At 40.0% G+C, this 15,195-nt stretch overlaps 1 protein-coding gene and 1 pseudogene across 7 annotated transcripts in view; both read left to right on the top strand.

Annotated features, from left to right (window-relative positions):
* Positions 1 to 978: 978 nt before the first annotated feature.
* The window catches only part of LOC101687252 (zinc finger protein 177), a 29,170-nt gene continuing 14,953 nt past the window's right edge, over positions 979 to 15,195 (top strand). For 2 of the 7 annotated variants that reach the window (XM_045084485.1, XM_045084446.1), the window contains exons 1-5: positions 1,012 to 1,742; positions 5,827 to 5,970; positions 6,437 to 6,525; positions 7,078 to 7,263; positions 8,401 to 8,483. The gene's annotated coding sequence lies outside the window, so the exon portion shown is untranslated. Of the gene's footprint in view, positions 1,743 to 5,756; positions 5,971 to 6,436; positions 6,526 to 7,077; positions 7,269 to 8,400; positions 8,484 to 15,195 lie in introns of all 7 variants that reach the window. The other 5 variants (XM_045084474.1, XM_045084449.1, XM_045084456.1 and 2 more) reach the window with 5 other exon arrangements.
* On the top strand, positions 7,146 to 11,238 carry ZNF559 (annotated as a pseudogene).

Genomic DNA, 15,195 nt, shown 5'->3' with positions numbered 1-15,195 from the left:
TTTTATGTATCTAGCTAAGAATTCTTTTTAGATTTTTTTTTTTTTGTGGTAGACAGAATAATGTCCCTGCCAAATATGTCCAACTCCTAATCCCCAGAACCTGTGAGTGTATTACTTTGTATGCCAAAGGGGACTGTGCAGGTATGGCTAAATAAAGGTTCTTAAGATGGGGGGATTATTGAGGTGGGCCCAATGTAATCACAAGGATCTTTATAAGTGAAAGAGGGAGCAGTAGGGTCAGAGTCAGGAAGAAATGTGAGAATGGAAGCAGTGACCAGAGTGATTTATGGTCATGAGCCAAGGAATGGAGACAACCTCTAGAAGCTGGAAAGGCGAGGAAATGAATTCTCCCCTACAGTCTCCAGAAGAAACACAACACTGTGGACACACTGAATTTGGCCCAGTGAGACCCATTTCAAATGCCTGACCTTCACAACTATGAGATAATAAATTTTTTTTAGGCTACTAAGTTTCTGGTAACTTGTTACAGCGACAATAGGAGGCTAACACAGATACTGTAATTAATTGTGTTCATAGGGGCTTATACCAAAATTGCTTTTTTTTTTTAAAGATTGTATTTATGTATTTATTTGACAGAGAGTGAGCAGGAGGAGGGAGAGGGAGAGAGAATCTGAAGCAGACGCTGTCCTTTGCACAGAGCCCAATAAGAGGCTTGATCCCAAGGTGGTGGGATCATGACCTGAGCCAAAAACCAAGAGTCAGACGCTTAACTGACTGAGCCCCCCAGGTGCTCTTGATTCTGTTCTTTTCAGGAACTTCAGACAACACCAATCAGGACCATGAGTCCAGTAGCATGATGAGGGCTACATGGAGGATACACTTCAGCCAGGCTCCCCATGCAGAGCCAAGCCAATTAAATCATTAAACTGGGTGCAGTTGGCAGCTGCGCAATAAAGACTGTGATGCGTTCACGTATACACCAGGATTTGAAAGCAAGTATTATTCAGTTAAGACGTGTAAGAGCACCAGGCGAGGCCCCGCCCCTTGCCCTGTTCTCGGAGACCGGAAGAGCGCATGCGCAGGACGGCGGCCATCTTGGCCGCGCGCCACTCCCGCGTTTGAGGGAAAGTCGTCGGCTCTCAACGCCCTCCCTCAGAGCGCATACGCGGGAAAGGAGGATCCCGAGAGGGAGCGGCGGTGTTGAGGGTCGCTTCTTCCGAGAGCCCGGGCAGGCTGGGCCGCCGCGGCGGCAACGGTTGCCCCAGGGGGAGGCGTGCCGGCTAGGCCTTCCCTGGCGGCGGCGACTCCGGCTCCGACTCCGGCGTCCCCCGCGCCCGGCAGCCTGCGGTTGCGTTTCCTGCGGGCGGGTGCGCGCGTGGGCACCGGTGATGGCAGTTCGGTAAGTTCTCCGCTGGAGAGAGGGACCTCTGCAGGTTCCGAGGGAGCACGCGTGTGGGACACAAAACGCAGGCGTGAAGAGATTCGCCGAAGTACTTCAGCGCCCGGAGCTTCGAGTGCTGGAGCCCCTGAGGGGCAGCGGGAGGCGGGCCGGTTGCCGTTAGCTGCAACTGAATTGAGCCCAAGTACGAGGAGTGTGGACAGGTGGGTTTTTCTTTCGGCTGTTCACCTGGAAATTCGTCCTTAAATCTGTGGCGGCAGTAAAATGAGCATCCGTGGAGCCTTCATCCGCGTTCACTCCTGGCTGAGATTTGTCTCCCGTCCTGGGTGTTGTGATGAACCGATTAACGGCAAATGGCAGACATTCGCTTCACCCCTTCGCGGTAAGCATGCAGCAGGACAGCCTTCTACTGAGGACGGCGCTCCACTGCCGGTCCAAGGAAGTAGTTCCATTTTTCCGAAAGTGTCTATTAAAGTTGCCTGCATTTAAAAAAAAAAAAAAGTTAATTTTGGTTCTTGAAGAGTGTTATTGTAAGATGTTGGCATTCCAATATGATGATGTTTTCCTGTGACTTCATATACTTACTTACTTTTTAAAAGATTTTATTTGTTTATATGTCGGAGAGCGCAGGCCGAGGGAGAGGCAGGCTCCCCACTGAGCAAAGGACTCTGGGATCATGACCTGAGCAGGAGGCAGAGGCTTAACCGACTGAGCCACCCAGGGGTCCCTTCCTAGGATTTCATTTAATTGTTTCTTGTAAAGTAGACTTGGGTCTAGAGCAGTACTGTCTAATACATATATATAGTGAGGTACAGATTATACAGATGTATTTTTATAATTTTGAGTAGCCAACCAAGAACAGTTTGAAGCCCTGAAATTTTTAGTGTTTAATCAACTTACCAATTATCAATATAAATTTATGATGAAGTCAATTACTAATGTAGTTAATAGAGAACTATTAATGAGAAATTTTACATTTCTTTCCTTTTGTAATAAGTTGCTGGAAAACCCAGTGTGTATGTGGATCTCACTGTGGATGCTGAGTTTTCATTAGAAACTCGCCATCTGTATTTAGCTCTTACTGTTTTGCTGTAGAAAAAGATCTCCAAATCCAGATTGATCAAACATACTGAAGAGTTTTTTTGAGTACCTGAATCAATTTTATTTCTAAATTCTAATTAAAATAAATCAAATTAAGAATCTAGTCCTTCAGTCACACTAGCCACATTTCATGTTCTCAGTACCCAAAGAACCAGCCAGTGCCTGACTGGTTAGACTGCAAATTTAGACATTTGAATATTTCTGTATAGTTTGTGTTGTAGCTCATCGGGAGGTGGGGAAGTGCAAGTTGTCCCATTGTTTATTAGGAATGAGAAGCTTTTAGTCAAGGTGCACTTCTCTCATAGTCACAAATTTTTTTGAGGTAATCCTTGGGTGATACTTGGCAACAGGGTAATCTGTTTCCTAACAGCCTTTCATCCAAAGGTTTCACCTCGTTTGTCAGTCTTTGCCTCAGTCTGTTTTTACGTGGGCGGGGAGGCAGGTTACAAAATCCTTTTTTTCTTAATTCTGTCATTCCTTCTCCAGTCTTTAGCTATGCAGCTTTCTTTCCCCACCTCCCTATCCTCTACTTTTTTTCTTTTTGGAATATCACAATACATTCTTGGACTTTTCTTTCATTCACTATTATTTTTGACACTGAAACTGTCGCACATTTGCCCAAGGGTAGTCCTTTTGAATCCTGTGTTCCTTCAACATGAATCCTTTTAGTCTTTAAACCCTATTAGTCTTTAGGTGTAAGATAAATCCCCAGTTCACTTTGTACTTTTTTTTTTTTTTAAGACTTACTTATTTGAGAGAGAGAACAGAAGGAAGAGGGGCAGAGGGAAAGAGAGAAGCATGTGGAATAGGATGTTGAACGGAAAACACTAGACACAAATTAATGCATGTCATGATTTTATATGAAGTTCAAAAACAGGCAAAATTATAGTGTTAGAAATCAGAATAATGCTTCCATTTGGTGAGGAGAAAGGAATAATTTTAGATGAGGCATATGAGTGCTTAGGGGTGGAGAAATTCATGTAATGTACTGTACACTTGTAACTCTACACTTGTTTGAATAATTCAACAAAATGTTTGAAAAATGAACTCTATAATTTTCAAGTGTTTGAAATGATCAACAAAATGAACATAAAGCATAAGTAAAAAAAAAATAGTATAAATAAGGAATTTTTAAAAGGCGAATTTAAGGGAAAACTAAGAGGTGTGAGGTTTTTTAAGAAAAAAAGATAAACTTTGGGCACAGTCTGATTTAGCATTCTACCTACGCAACATTTTATACCATCTGGTGGGGCGCCTGGGTGGCTCAGTGGGTTAAAGCCTCTGCCTTCGGCTCAGGTCATGACCTCGGGGTCCTGGGATCAAGCCCCGCATCAGGCTCCCTGAGGGAGCCTGCTTCTTCCCCTCCTCTCTCTACCTGCCTCTCTGCCTACTTGTGATCTCTATCTGTCAGGTAAATAAATAAAATCTTTAAAAAAAAAAAAAAAAAAAAAAAAAACTAGGGGATTGGTCAGATCGCTTGCATGAGTATTACTAAGCTGCCAGTGAAATAGAGCAGTATCTGAAATATATACTGAGTTTATTTTGTTTACCATGGAATTGTTCCAGTGCTTTGGATCAAAAGTTAACTATCACTTTTTAGGCAAATCAGATGTCAGTTTTTCAAGAGCCTTTTGAAATGGTTATTTTTCTATTCTGTCTTTATTTTTTGCAGAGCTAATACTGAGTTTGCCTAGAAATCCTTAGGTGTATCTCTGTGTGTGTTGGGGAAGGCAGAGGATAATATTCCTTATCTGTTCCTATTTTCCCCCAGCACTGAACACCAACTAATAGGATGTGGATTTATTGTTTAGTATCTGCTTACCTTTAGAATGTGAAAAATGTAAGGTATTGGGGATTTTCTGTTAGTTCACTGTGCTCTCCTCAGTGCCTAGTGTATTATGTAGCAAAGGGAAGGACCTTCATAAAAATTTGCTTAATGAATGAAGGCAAAAGCCAATATAAGGACTTGAAGGAAGGCAACTGGGCCTATGTGATTTTGCCAGCTGGAGGAGTGCAAAGATGTCTGAATTAAACATTTTGTGCTAGGGCTCCTCATGAACACCCTAGTGCTCAGCAATGCAGTAGGACTGAAAAGATTCATGCTATTAAACCCAGCATGACAGTTTATAAAATACAGATCAGAATCGCAGAGGGATGAGACATGTGGGATTAATTCCAGAACAAGACAGGCATAAGCATCCAAGTGTCTTTCCCCAGCGCAGTCAAATGGGCATTGCACAATATTCCTAGTAATAATGTGTAACATCACATGTGAAATATGGCCAACCAAGGAAGCTCACACAGTATATTAGATTATTCAGTTGTACTGCTAGAACAAAAAATATTATAGATTGGGTGGCTTACAAACAACAGAAATTTCTCACAGTTTTGGAGACTGGGAAAATCAGGATCAAAATGGCAGCAAAGTGGTGTCAGGTGAGGATCTCCTTATTGGTTAATAGAAGGCAGTCTTCTCACTGTGTTATCACATGGCAGAAGGAGCAAGGTAGGTCCCTGGGGTCTCTCATAAAAGGCATTCATCCCATCATTACCTCTCAAAGGCCCCCATCTCCAGAAACCATCACATTGGGAATTGGGTTTCAATGTTTGAAGAGGCAGGGAAGTGCAGACATTCAGTCTATAGTCCCTGAGCTTTGGTGTCTAGGTTTTTATTGTGGGTCAGTCCTGTAGGCATGCACCACCTACATGACTGACTGCAGCCACTTAAGCTCCAGCTGGAATTCGGACTGTTAGAACATTGCCCAGAGCCTCAGGCATAAAACAGATGTTCACCATAAATCACATTGTTAGCATAAACTATCAGTCCAACTGGCAGACGAAAACATTATCACGCTGGGTATTCCATGCACTCGGGTTGTCTCCCACAGCCCCACCAAGAGTAGGTCTGAAGACAGGTTTTCTCAGGAAAGTGCAGGATTTGAGCACCCAGACCTGCTGAGTTAGTCATTTCTTGCACACCATTTTATAATCGTTGTCCAGGTATGTTGGCAAATCACAAAAAGCTCGGGAGTTCAGGCTTATGATATAGAGTAACCTGTATTCAGGTTACTGGTCTTCCTAATTGGTGATCTTGGGCCAGTGACTGCTGCTGTCTCAGTGTAGGTTGCCTCAACTGTGGAATGACAGTAATCATAATTGTGTTGATAATCATATGAGCTACCACTGCTTCTGGTACATGATAGGTACTCAGTAAATGACGATTGTTATTTGTATTCATGTGGTAAACTCTACAATTTTTAATGGCTTTCACATAATGTAATTTCATTTTCTACAGAGAGCTAATAAATGATGCTTCATGACAGCTGACTAATGCTTATTTCTTAAAGACTGATGTTGTGTGGCAGGGTTCCACTGCTGCTTAATAAAGAAGAATTGAGATTGGCCTCTAAACTCAGACACTGTCTTGAAGGACTTTGAGAACAAGAAGGGTTCAGGCAGATTTTACTGTCTTACCTACAGGATGCCAGCCATTGATCTTTTCTCTTGTGGTAAGTCCTTATTGATGCTCCTGTCAGAGACTGTTTTACTGGGCCTATAAACAGCCTGTCTTGTGGTCAGGGTCTAAGCAGTCCTGTTTCTATGCTGTCTAGGAGAGGGGCTTGAGTAGATAAGAACATCCTGATGTCTGTATCCTGAGATTTGGGAAGCAGGGGTGAGGATGGGTATTTTTGTGGGGGAGGGTCTGCTTAATCACATGATGAGATTCACTATTGTTGGCCAAAGAAAACAACAGCTTTACCTCTCTGAACTTTAAATTTCTTTTTCCATAAAATGGAATTATTAAACTCTCCTTCCAAAGCTGAGAACCCTTTTTCTGACTTCAGATGAAGCAGGCTGCTTGGCTATTTCATGGCAACAGCATGTGTGTCAATTTAGAATCAGTGTGGAGTAGCTTCTAGCCTAAGTGGGAATTTCGGGAGCCTAGGTTCTCAGGTTTTATTTCCTCTCCCCAAGGTCACCTTTCTCAAGACTTTTTCTGTCTTCGTGAGGAGAAGTCAGAAGGAGAAAGGATAATGACCAGGTGTCTAACAAATTTTTCTCGCGTAAGTAGGAAATTTATTCTTTTATAAAAGTACATGCTTCTTCCTACAAGGTAGATATGTTTTCTTGTAGTGGAACAGTTTCTTTATGTATACAGGGCCTGTCTAGGGACTGAGTAGCCAGTTACATTTTCTCAGGTTTTAAGGACTTTTTTATGAGGTTGACAGAGACGTAGGGAAATGATACTGTTATCCCAGTGTTTACTAATTCAGTCCAGCTCCCATCCACGCTGATTGTGTGCTCTCAGTGTGCTATGATACATTGTGAGGGAGTGGACATGTGTTTCTCAGAATGTGTGCTGTTGCTAGAGGAATGATTCATTTATTTGCCAGCATTTATGGTGTCTGTAATGTACTCAGTCAATAGGGAAGATTAGAAAGTGTACAGTGTATTTGTGGTGAGATACATTCAACTGGGTGAAAGAGGTGCTCTTAAAGTTATATGACTGGATGAGGTCCCCAGTGAATATGTGTGGATAGGAGAAGCCCTGGGAGAGATGATGGGAGAACATGGAACACTGTCTAAGCTTTGGGTCTCCCATTCTCTTTCTCCAGTGAACATGGGTTTAAATGGCAACTACCTGATGCTGGGATGTTTGTGATGGGTTTAGGACCCATCACCCATGACCTTTGAGGATGTGGCTGTGGAATTCACCCAGGAGTGGTCTTTGCTGGATCAAACCCAGAGAGGGCTGTGCAGCGATGTGATGCTGGAGAACTACAACAGTCTGACTACAATAGGTAAGGTTGGTGCCATGCCTTCGTTTAGCTTTTTCTGGAACTAATCTTTCTTAAGTGACTATATTCTAGGCTCTATGCTGACTAATGGGAGTGCAGTGGTAAAAAGAGCAGATATTGTTTCTGTTCTTGTAGATCTTATCTTGACATGGCTTCCTCTTGAAAATGAAAATTTGTTTGTTGCTCTGGTTTTATTTTCTCTATGGACTGAAAGGCTTAGGACTTCAAAAGTGTTTCTGAATACAAGTTTGAGCCTGGGTTTCAGGGGAAAGATCAGCACCCCTTTTGGTGAACAGTGAGAGAGTATGTGTTTGCATTTTAGTTTCATTTGAAAGTTTTTTGGTCTGAAAAACAAAGTTTATTGGTTTGAAAAGGTTGTCACAAACATTTTATTGTTTCTCAAGTTATACCTGACAGTATTTGGTATCCCTGGAGAGCAGAATCTTGGTCCTGACTTATGGATTTGTCATCCCTTGCATGTTCTTGTATCAAGCTTTTTTCTCTGAGAGCCAGGTACCATACGTGCAGACCAGGTCTGATCTTTCAGGCGGAGCAAAAAGGAGAGCAGAGGGTAGTAGGAAGGATTCTGAGGGGTAAAGGAAAAGGGAGAGATGATTTCTTTACAAAAAATAGCAGGAGTCCATGAGACCTGCAGTCTTTTTGGAAACATTAAATAGGAAGCTTTTGAAGATGGATTTTTCCTGAGAATGCTGGTCCCTTTGATTTCTGTGGTTCCTTGGGTACTTTAGACTTCTCTTTAACTTTTCGTCCACTTTTCTGAAACTTCCTTTTGACCTGACGGATCTACTTCTTTAAATTTTGCATTTAGCTCTTTATTCATTTCCTTTCATTCTTTGCTTTCCTGGTCACACTGCTTTCTGTTCACCATTAGTTTCAACATTTATAGAATCATTTCTTAGAAACTCACCTACCAACTTCACCAGCACCTTATTATTGCCAAACTCTTAATATAGTCAGAATTCTCAATCTCTGTATATTCATTTATTTTTTATTTTATATTTCAAGTCAGTCTTCGAAAGTAAGTAGACATTGGCCTCTTTTTTTTTTTTTTTTTCCTAACACTTTCCTTCCATCATTTATTTCTCCAAGACCTTAATGTTTTTTTTAATCTTATTTCAGATTGGGAGATTTGTCTTAATACCAAATGGTCAGCACCTCAGCAGAATATTTTGCAGGGGAAAACACCCAATGTGGTAGAAATGGTAAGATCGACAGTGTGTAATTCCTTGCCTTCCACACCAGTGGAAGATTGGAAATTCCATAAGATAGAAAAGCAACATGATAACTGTAACAGCTAGTGTTACTCATCCCAAAAGAAACTTTTCTCACAGATTTCTGAGCCTTAAGAATTTGACAAACCCGGGGCGCCTGGGTGGCTCAGTGAGTTAAGCCGCTGCCTTCGCCTCAGGTCATGATCCCAGGGTCCTGGGATCGAGCCCCGCATCGGGCTCTCTGCTCAGCAGGGAGCCTGCTTCCTCCCCTCTCTCTGCCTGCCTCTCTGCCTGCTTGTCATCTCTCTCTGTCAAATAAATAAATAAAAAATCTTTAAGAATTTGACAAACCCTTTAAATACATAATTGAGATAAAGTTTTGGGTAAGTAATTTCGTCTCAATGGTTAACAGCTTACAGCTAAACTCTGTAAGAATCCTTGTGAAAGTAAAGACTACAACAGAACTTTTTAGCAGAATGGTCACTTCATTCTGCTTGAAAGCACTGAGGTCTGGAACCATGCATTGCATGCAGTGAAAATGGAAGAAAAAAATACAAAAAACTTCAGTCATACTCATTTATTTCCTGTGTAGTATAACAGAATTCAAGGCAGAGGGAAGGATCTCTGAGTGTAATAAAGCTGGAGAACTTTCATAAGTCGTGACTAATCTCTTCATCAATAGGAGAGAAGCCATATTGGAGAGTAACTTGAATTTTCACCATTGGGAAGAAGCCTTGAGTGAACACTCCTTTAAGGTTTATAGAGTACTCACATTAGAAAGAAAACTTGTGAGTGCAACCAGTGTGTAAAAGCATTCACAAAGAACTCTGCCCTTAATCTACACAATAAGACCGATAATGGAGAAAAGCCTCCTAAGTGTAATCAGTGTGAAACAGGTTTCAGCCAAAATCCATATCTGGTTCACAAGAAAACTTACACTCAAAAGAAACCCTATAAATGTACAGACTGTGGGAAAGGCATTCCTTCTTCCTTACACCTTAGAGAATGTGTAAGAATTCATAGTGGAGAAAGGCCACATACCCTTAAAGAATGTAGGAAAGCTTTTTCTCATTCTACAAGCTTTTGTACATACGCAAATGAACAATAGAAAAAAGTCTTAAAACATTGTAAGAATGTGGGAAAACCTTTATTTGATCTTGTCTTATTTATCATTTAAGAACTCACAGTGAACTGATGCCTATGGAATGTAAGAAATTTGAGAAAGCCATTCCTTGTTCCCCAAACCTTGCTTAAATTATACAACTTCATATGAGAAGCATTGTGTTTTCAAGGAGTGTAGTAAAGAGTTTACTTGTTTCCCAAAACTTAATACTCACATGTGAGTTCACACTGGAGAAAAACCATATGAGTGTAGTAAATAACTTGGAAACCTTCACCGATTCTGCAGGTCTTATAAAACACAAAAGAACTCACACTGGAGAGAAGACTTAGGAATGTAAGGAATGTGGAAAAGGCTTTGTTAGTTCCTTACTGTACATTTAAGAACTCACACTGGCAAGAAGCCTTATGTTTGTAAGGAAAGTCGGAAGGCCTTTAGTAACTCATCTTGCTTTAAAAGTCACATGCAAACTCTAAAACCCTGTAATGGTAAGCAGTGTGGGAAAGCCTTTATTTGATCCTCATTTCTTATTCAACATTTAGGAACTCACAGTATAGAAAGACCTTTTGAATGTAAGGAAATATGGGAAATCATTTAGATATTCCTCATACTTCCGTCAACAAAACACATACTGGAGAGAAGCCATGTAGATGTAAAAAATGTGAGAGAGCCTTCACTGTTTCATCAGGCCTTATGGTACAAATGAGAGCTCACACTGGTGGATGACCTTTTGAATGTAAGGACTGTGGGAAAGCCTTTACTCAGTCCACATACCTTTTTTCTTTTTAACATTTTATTAATTATTTGTTAGAGCACAAGGAGAGAGAGCAGCCGGCAGAAGGAGGAGCAGACTCCCCGCTGAGCAAGGAGATTGATGCAGGACTCCATCCCAGGACTCTGGGATCATGACTTGAGCTGGAGGCAGATACTTAACCAGCTGAGCCACCCATGTGTTTCTCAGTCCACATATCTTATTCAACATTTAAGAACTCACAGTGGAGAAAATCCATACATAGATGAGGAATGTGGGAAACCCTTTACTACGACATGCCTTACTGAATGTATAATATTTCACTCTTGAGAGAAGCTTATGCTTGCAAAGAATATGGGCAAGTCTTTAAACTTTCTCTTAGAAAGCACAGACTAATTCACAGTGAAGGTAACCTTATTAATGAGGAATGTAGGAAACCTTTAGCTCTGCCTTATACTTTACTATTTGGCTGTGATTTCACAGGTATGAAAAATCTTCTATAAAAAAAGTTTTCATCCCCCCACTTTGGGAAGCTATGAAAGCACACATTAAGAGAGATCCCATGCGTGAAAGGGTTATAAAAAAGCCTTTGATTGTTCTTTATTAGGAAACATAATTTACACTGGAGAGGAACTGTAAAGTATAATTGTAGGGAACGTGGAAAAGACTATGCCAATTGATGTTACATAATAAGATTCTTTGTGAATGTAAAAACTGTTTTCAGTAAATATCTTACATATATTTATAAAAATTGAAGTCCTAAAGGGTTTTATAAGTGAAAAACCTTTGTGGGACACCTGGGTGGCTCAGTCAGTAAAGTGTCTGCCTTTGGCTCGGGTCATGATCCTCAGGGTGCTGGGATCAGAAGTCCCATATCAGGCTCTCTGCTCAGCGAGGAGCCTGCTTCTCCCTCTGCCTGCCGCTCCCCCTGCTTGTGCACTCCCTCTCTCAAATAAATAAATAAAATCTTTTTAAAAATCGTTTTGTTACAAAAGATTTTTTAATAAAAAATCCATAAATAAAAAAGTGTTAAAAAGAATTGGGGAAAGTTTTAGAGTACAAATCTTTAGTTACTGCATACAGAAAAATTGATACTGGAAAAGAAAGCCCATTGTTTAAAGTGAGTTGTCTCTGTGTGTGTGTGTATCTTTTCTCAAAGTAGACCAGTAGTTTTAAAGACCAGTGATGTTGAACATCTTTTCACATACTTGTCATCCATTTATCTTTGGTGAAATGTATGTTCAAATATCTTTTTTCTTGTTGTTAGAGGGTTTATTAAGGTATAATTGCCATGCATTAGTCTACATATGTTAAGTGTATGACTTAAGTTTTGATACATACACGCATCCATGAAATCTCTTACTAGCAATGAACAAATAGAATTTGAAATTGCAAATACAATACTATTTATATTAGCACAACAAAATATGTGCATCATCTATATAGGTAAAACTACAAAACTCATGAATGAAATCAAAGAACCAAATAAATGGAGAGAGATTTAATATTCATGGATATGCTCTGTATTGTCAAGATGTTAGTTCTTCCCAATCTAATTGATTCAGTCCAATCAAAATTCCAACAATTTATTTTGTGGATATTGACAAACTGATTCTTATGTTTATGTGGAGATGCAAAGATGCAGAATAGACAACACAATATTGAAGGAGAACAAAGTTGGAGGTCTGAAACTACCTGGCTTCAGGACTTAATAGAAACCTACATCAAGTCAGCTGGTGTTGGTAAGTGAATAGACAGATTGATGGAACAGAACAGATTGCTGAGAAATAGGCCCACATAAGTAGTCAGCTTATCTTCGACAGAGGAGCAAAGGCAGTAGAATGGAGTGAAGATAATTCTTTCCAACAAATGAGAGGAACTATTAGACATCCACATAAAAAGGAATGAATCTAGACACTGAACACTCCACAAAAATTAACTCAAAATGCATTGTAAACCTAAGTGGAAAATACACAACTCCTAGAAGATAACATAGGAGAAATCTTAAATGTCCTTGGATGTAGCAATACCTTTTTAAATAAAAAACTGAGAGCTTGATCCATAAATAATTGATAAACTGGACTTCATTAAAATTAAAAACTTAGGCTCTATGAAAGCCCTTGTTAAGAGAGTGAGAAGACAAGCACGGGTTGGGAGAAAATCTTTGCAGAAGACACATTTGGATTAAAGGACCATTATCCAGCATATGCAAGGAAGTCTTAAAACTCAACACTAAGAAATAGCCTATCAAAAATGGGTCAAAGACCTTAATGGACACTCCTCCACAGAAGATGTAAAGATGGCAAATAAGCATTTATGAAAAGATGCTCCACATCATATCATACAGAAAAGTACAAGTCAAAATGAGATACCACCACATATCTGAGAATGCCCTAAATCTGGAACACTAATAGCACCAAAAACTTCTTTGCTGGTGGGAATACAAAATTGTACAGCTGCTTTGGAAAAGTTTGGTGGTTTCTTATGGAACTAAACATACTCTTACCAGATGATCCAGTATCCATGGTCCTTGGTATTTACCCAAAGAAGTTGAAACTTATGTTCATTCAGAAACCAACACATGCAAGCTGTTTCAGGGGTTTTTCTTTGTTTGCACATGAATGTTTATAGCAGTTATATTCCTCATTGCAAAACTTATGTAGGTGAATGAATGTCTTCAGTAGGTAAATGAATAAACTGATGCATCCAGACAATGGAATATCCAGCACTTAAAAGGAATGAGCTAACAGGCCTTGAAAAGACTTGGAAGTACCTGAAGTGCATATTACTAAATTACTAAACCAGATGCAGGTGTGAGTCTACAGATATCTCTAGGCCTTTGTCTTTGGAGCCACCTTGAGCTGTGTGAGTTTTCCCAGGTAAGGCCCTGGTCTTTGTAGGGCAGAGATAATCCATTCATTCCCTTTGTATCTTGTCCAAATTCCTGACTCATGATCTGTGAAAATAAAATGGTGGGGAGTCCACACCAGCAGTTTTCAAATTTTTTGATCTTGGGACTCTTGCACACTCTAAAATTGAGCATACAAAACATTGTATCTTTTGAGTATTTGACATATTAGAATTTAAGACAGATTTTTCAAATATTTATAATTCATTTCATAATGTACATATTTATGAAAAATAACTGAGTTGAAAACCAAAAAAAATGTGAGAAGTGAGAGTCTTCTCTTAACCAAACTTGAGTAAGTCTCCTGAACCTTTTCCTAGGTCTGTCGGTACACTTAACCAAATCCAGTTTTAATAAGAACCCTGCTGAGTCAGTTTAGCAAGCGTTCCCTCATCCTCCACTATCCTTCAGGTGATTTCTAATCACCCTTGCCTGTCTTCAGCAAAGATTCTGTTAGGTCAGTTCAGCCAGAATCCCTAAACCCCTCTTGTTTCCTCTTAGTAATTTTCCATCCACTGACCCCTATTCTGCTCCTTGCCTGTAAGTTCCCACTTACCATGCTGTATTTGAGCTTGAGCCCATTCTCCCCCACTGTGAAGTCTTGTTCCAGTGGTCCCTGTACCTGTCACGATGGCTGAAGCAAAGTCTGCCTCACCATTTTTAACAGGTGTCATTAAGTATTTTTTTTCCTTTCCAGATGAGTGACAAGCTTGGCCAAAAGATCATTTCATCTAGCTTAATTAATGAGAGCTGGAGTCTCATAGGCGCTTCTGCATTCAGTTTTTTGCCTTATTTTAGATGAAGTATATATAGAAAATTTGGCTTCAGTGAGATACATAGGTAGAAAAAAGTATTTCAGATAATTTTGGCTCTTTGATACCTTTTGATACTCAAAATTCAACTAATAGTCGTTTCTTAAGGATTTAGTTGCACTGTGGAGTATGAAATTCTATGAGTGAACTCTTCCTATTCTATTAAAATCCATTGTTTTTTTTTTTTTTTCACTATGGATATTTTACCCATACGTGATTTTGTACCTTCATGTGTCACTTGTATAGAAAATAGTTCACTACATTATGCATATTTTTCAAATGTTTACTTGCTATCAAGCATCATGCACTAGTATAATTTGATCATAGCAGAAAGATTTGTAAATGTTGACAAACTGCCAACATTATGGTTGCAGGTATATATATTTTCCAGATTTTTTCTCATGCCTCAAGGGCATTTTTAAGGAAAATTGGGCTTTTTGTTTATCATGAGTATGTGCCAATGAAGAATACAGTGTTTGTGGCACTTGATGCCACTGCCTTGATTTCTGCCAAGGAGCCAGCATTTTATCCACAATTGCTTCTGTTTCATCAATATAAATGTCAACATGATGAAATGGCAAATCATAGAACTATTATAATAATAGTTTTGACCTCACAGACTGCCTGAAAGTGTCTTGGGGTCTCTCAGTCTGGCAACAACATTGTAAGAACTGCTGTTAGTATGTTTGGGGTGGTTTGTTACACAGCAATAATAATCATAACAGACTTACTCTCTTTTTTTATTTTTTATGATTAGTCTCTTCAGTGGTCTAGACAGCTAACTAGGAAAATTCCAGGGTCCCACTGTGCTTCAGAATTTGGCTTGCTTTTTGCCCAGGTAGAGCTTGGGTGTTAAGGGCTCAGACTGAAGCCTGACTGCAGGAGTGTGGATCCTGCCCTTGTTGCCTTTGAGCTATGTGTTTGGGGTACTTCCCTTAGCCTCTCCTAAGCCTCATTTCCATTTGCTAAATGAGATCATTAATATGGGAAATGATTTGTTATCAGATGTCAATGGAAACTTTCTAACAGTCATGCCCTCAACAGGGGCTGGTTAGAGCTCCCATTTAGTTTGCACTTACTGTATGCTGTGAAATGCCCTGAAGGCTTTCCAT

This window comes from Mustela putorius, unplaced genomic scaffold (genome assembly GCF_011764305.1).
Source record: "Mustela putorius furo isolate JIRA1106 unplaced genomic scaffold, ASM1176430v1.1 tig00000095_pilon_pilon_pilon, whole genome shotgun sequence".
NCBI lineage: Eukaryota > Metazoa > Chordata > Mammalia > Carnivora > Mustelidae > Mustela > Mustela putorius.
Note: the sequence above shows the minus strand (reverse complement) of the source record. Positions and strands in the feature narration are given on the sequence as shown.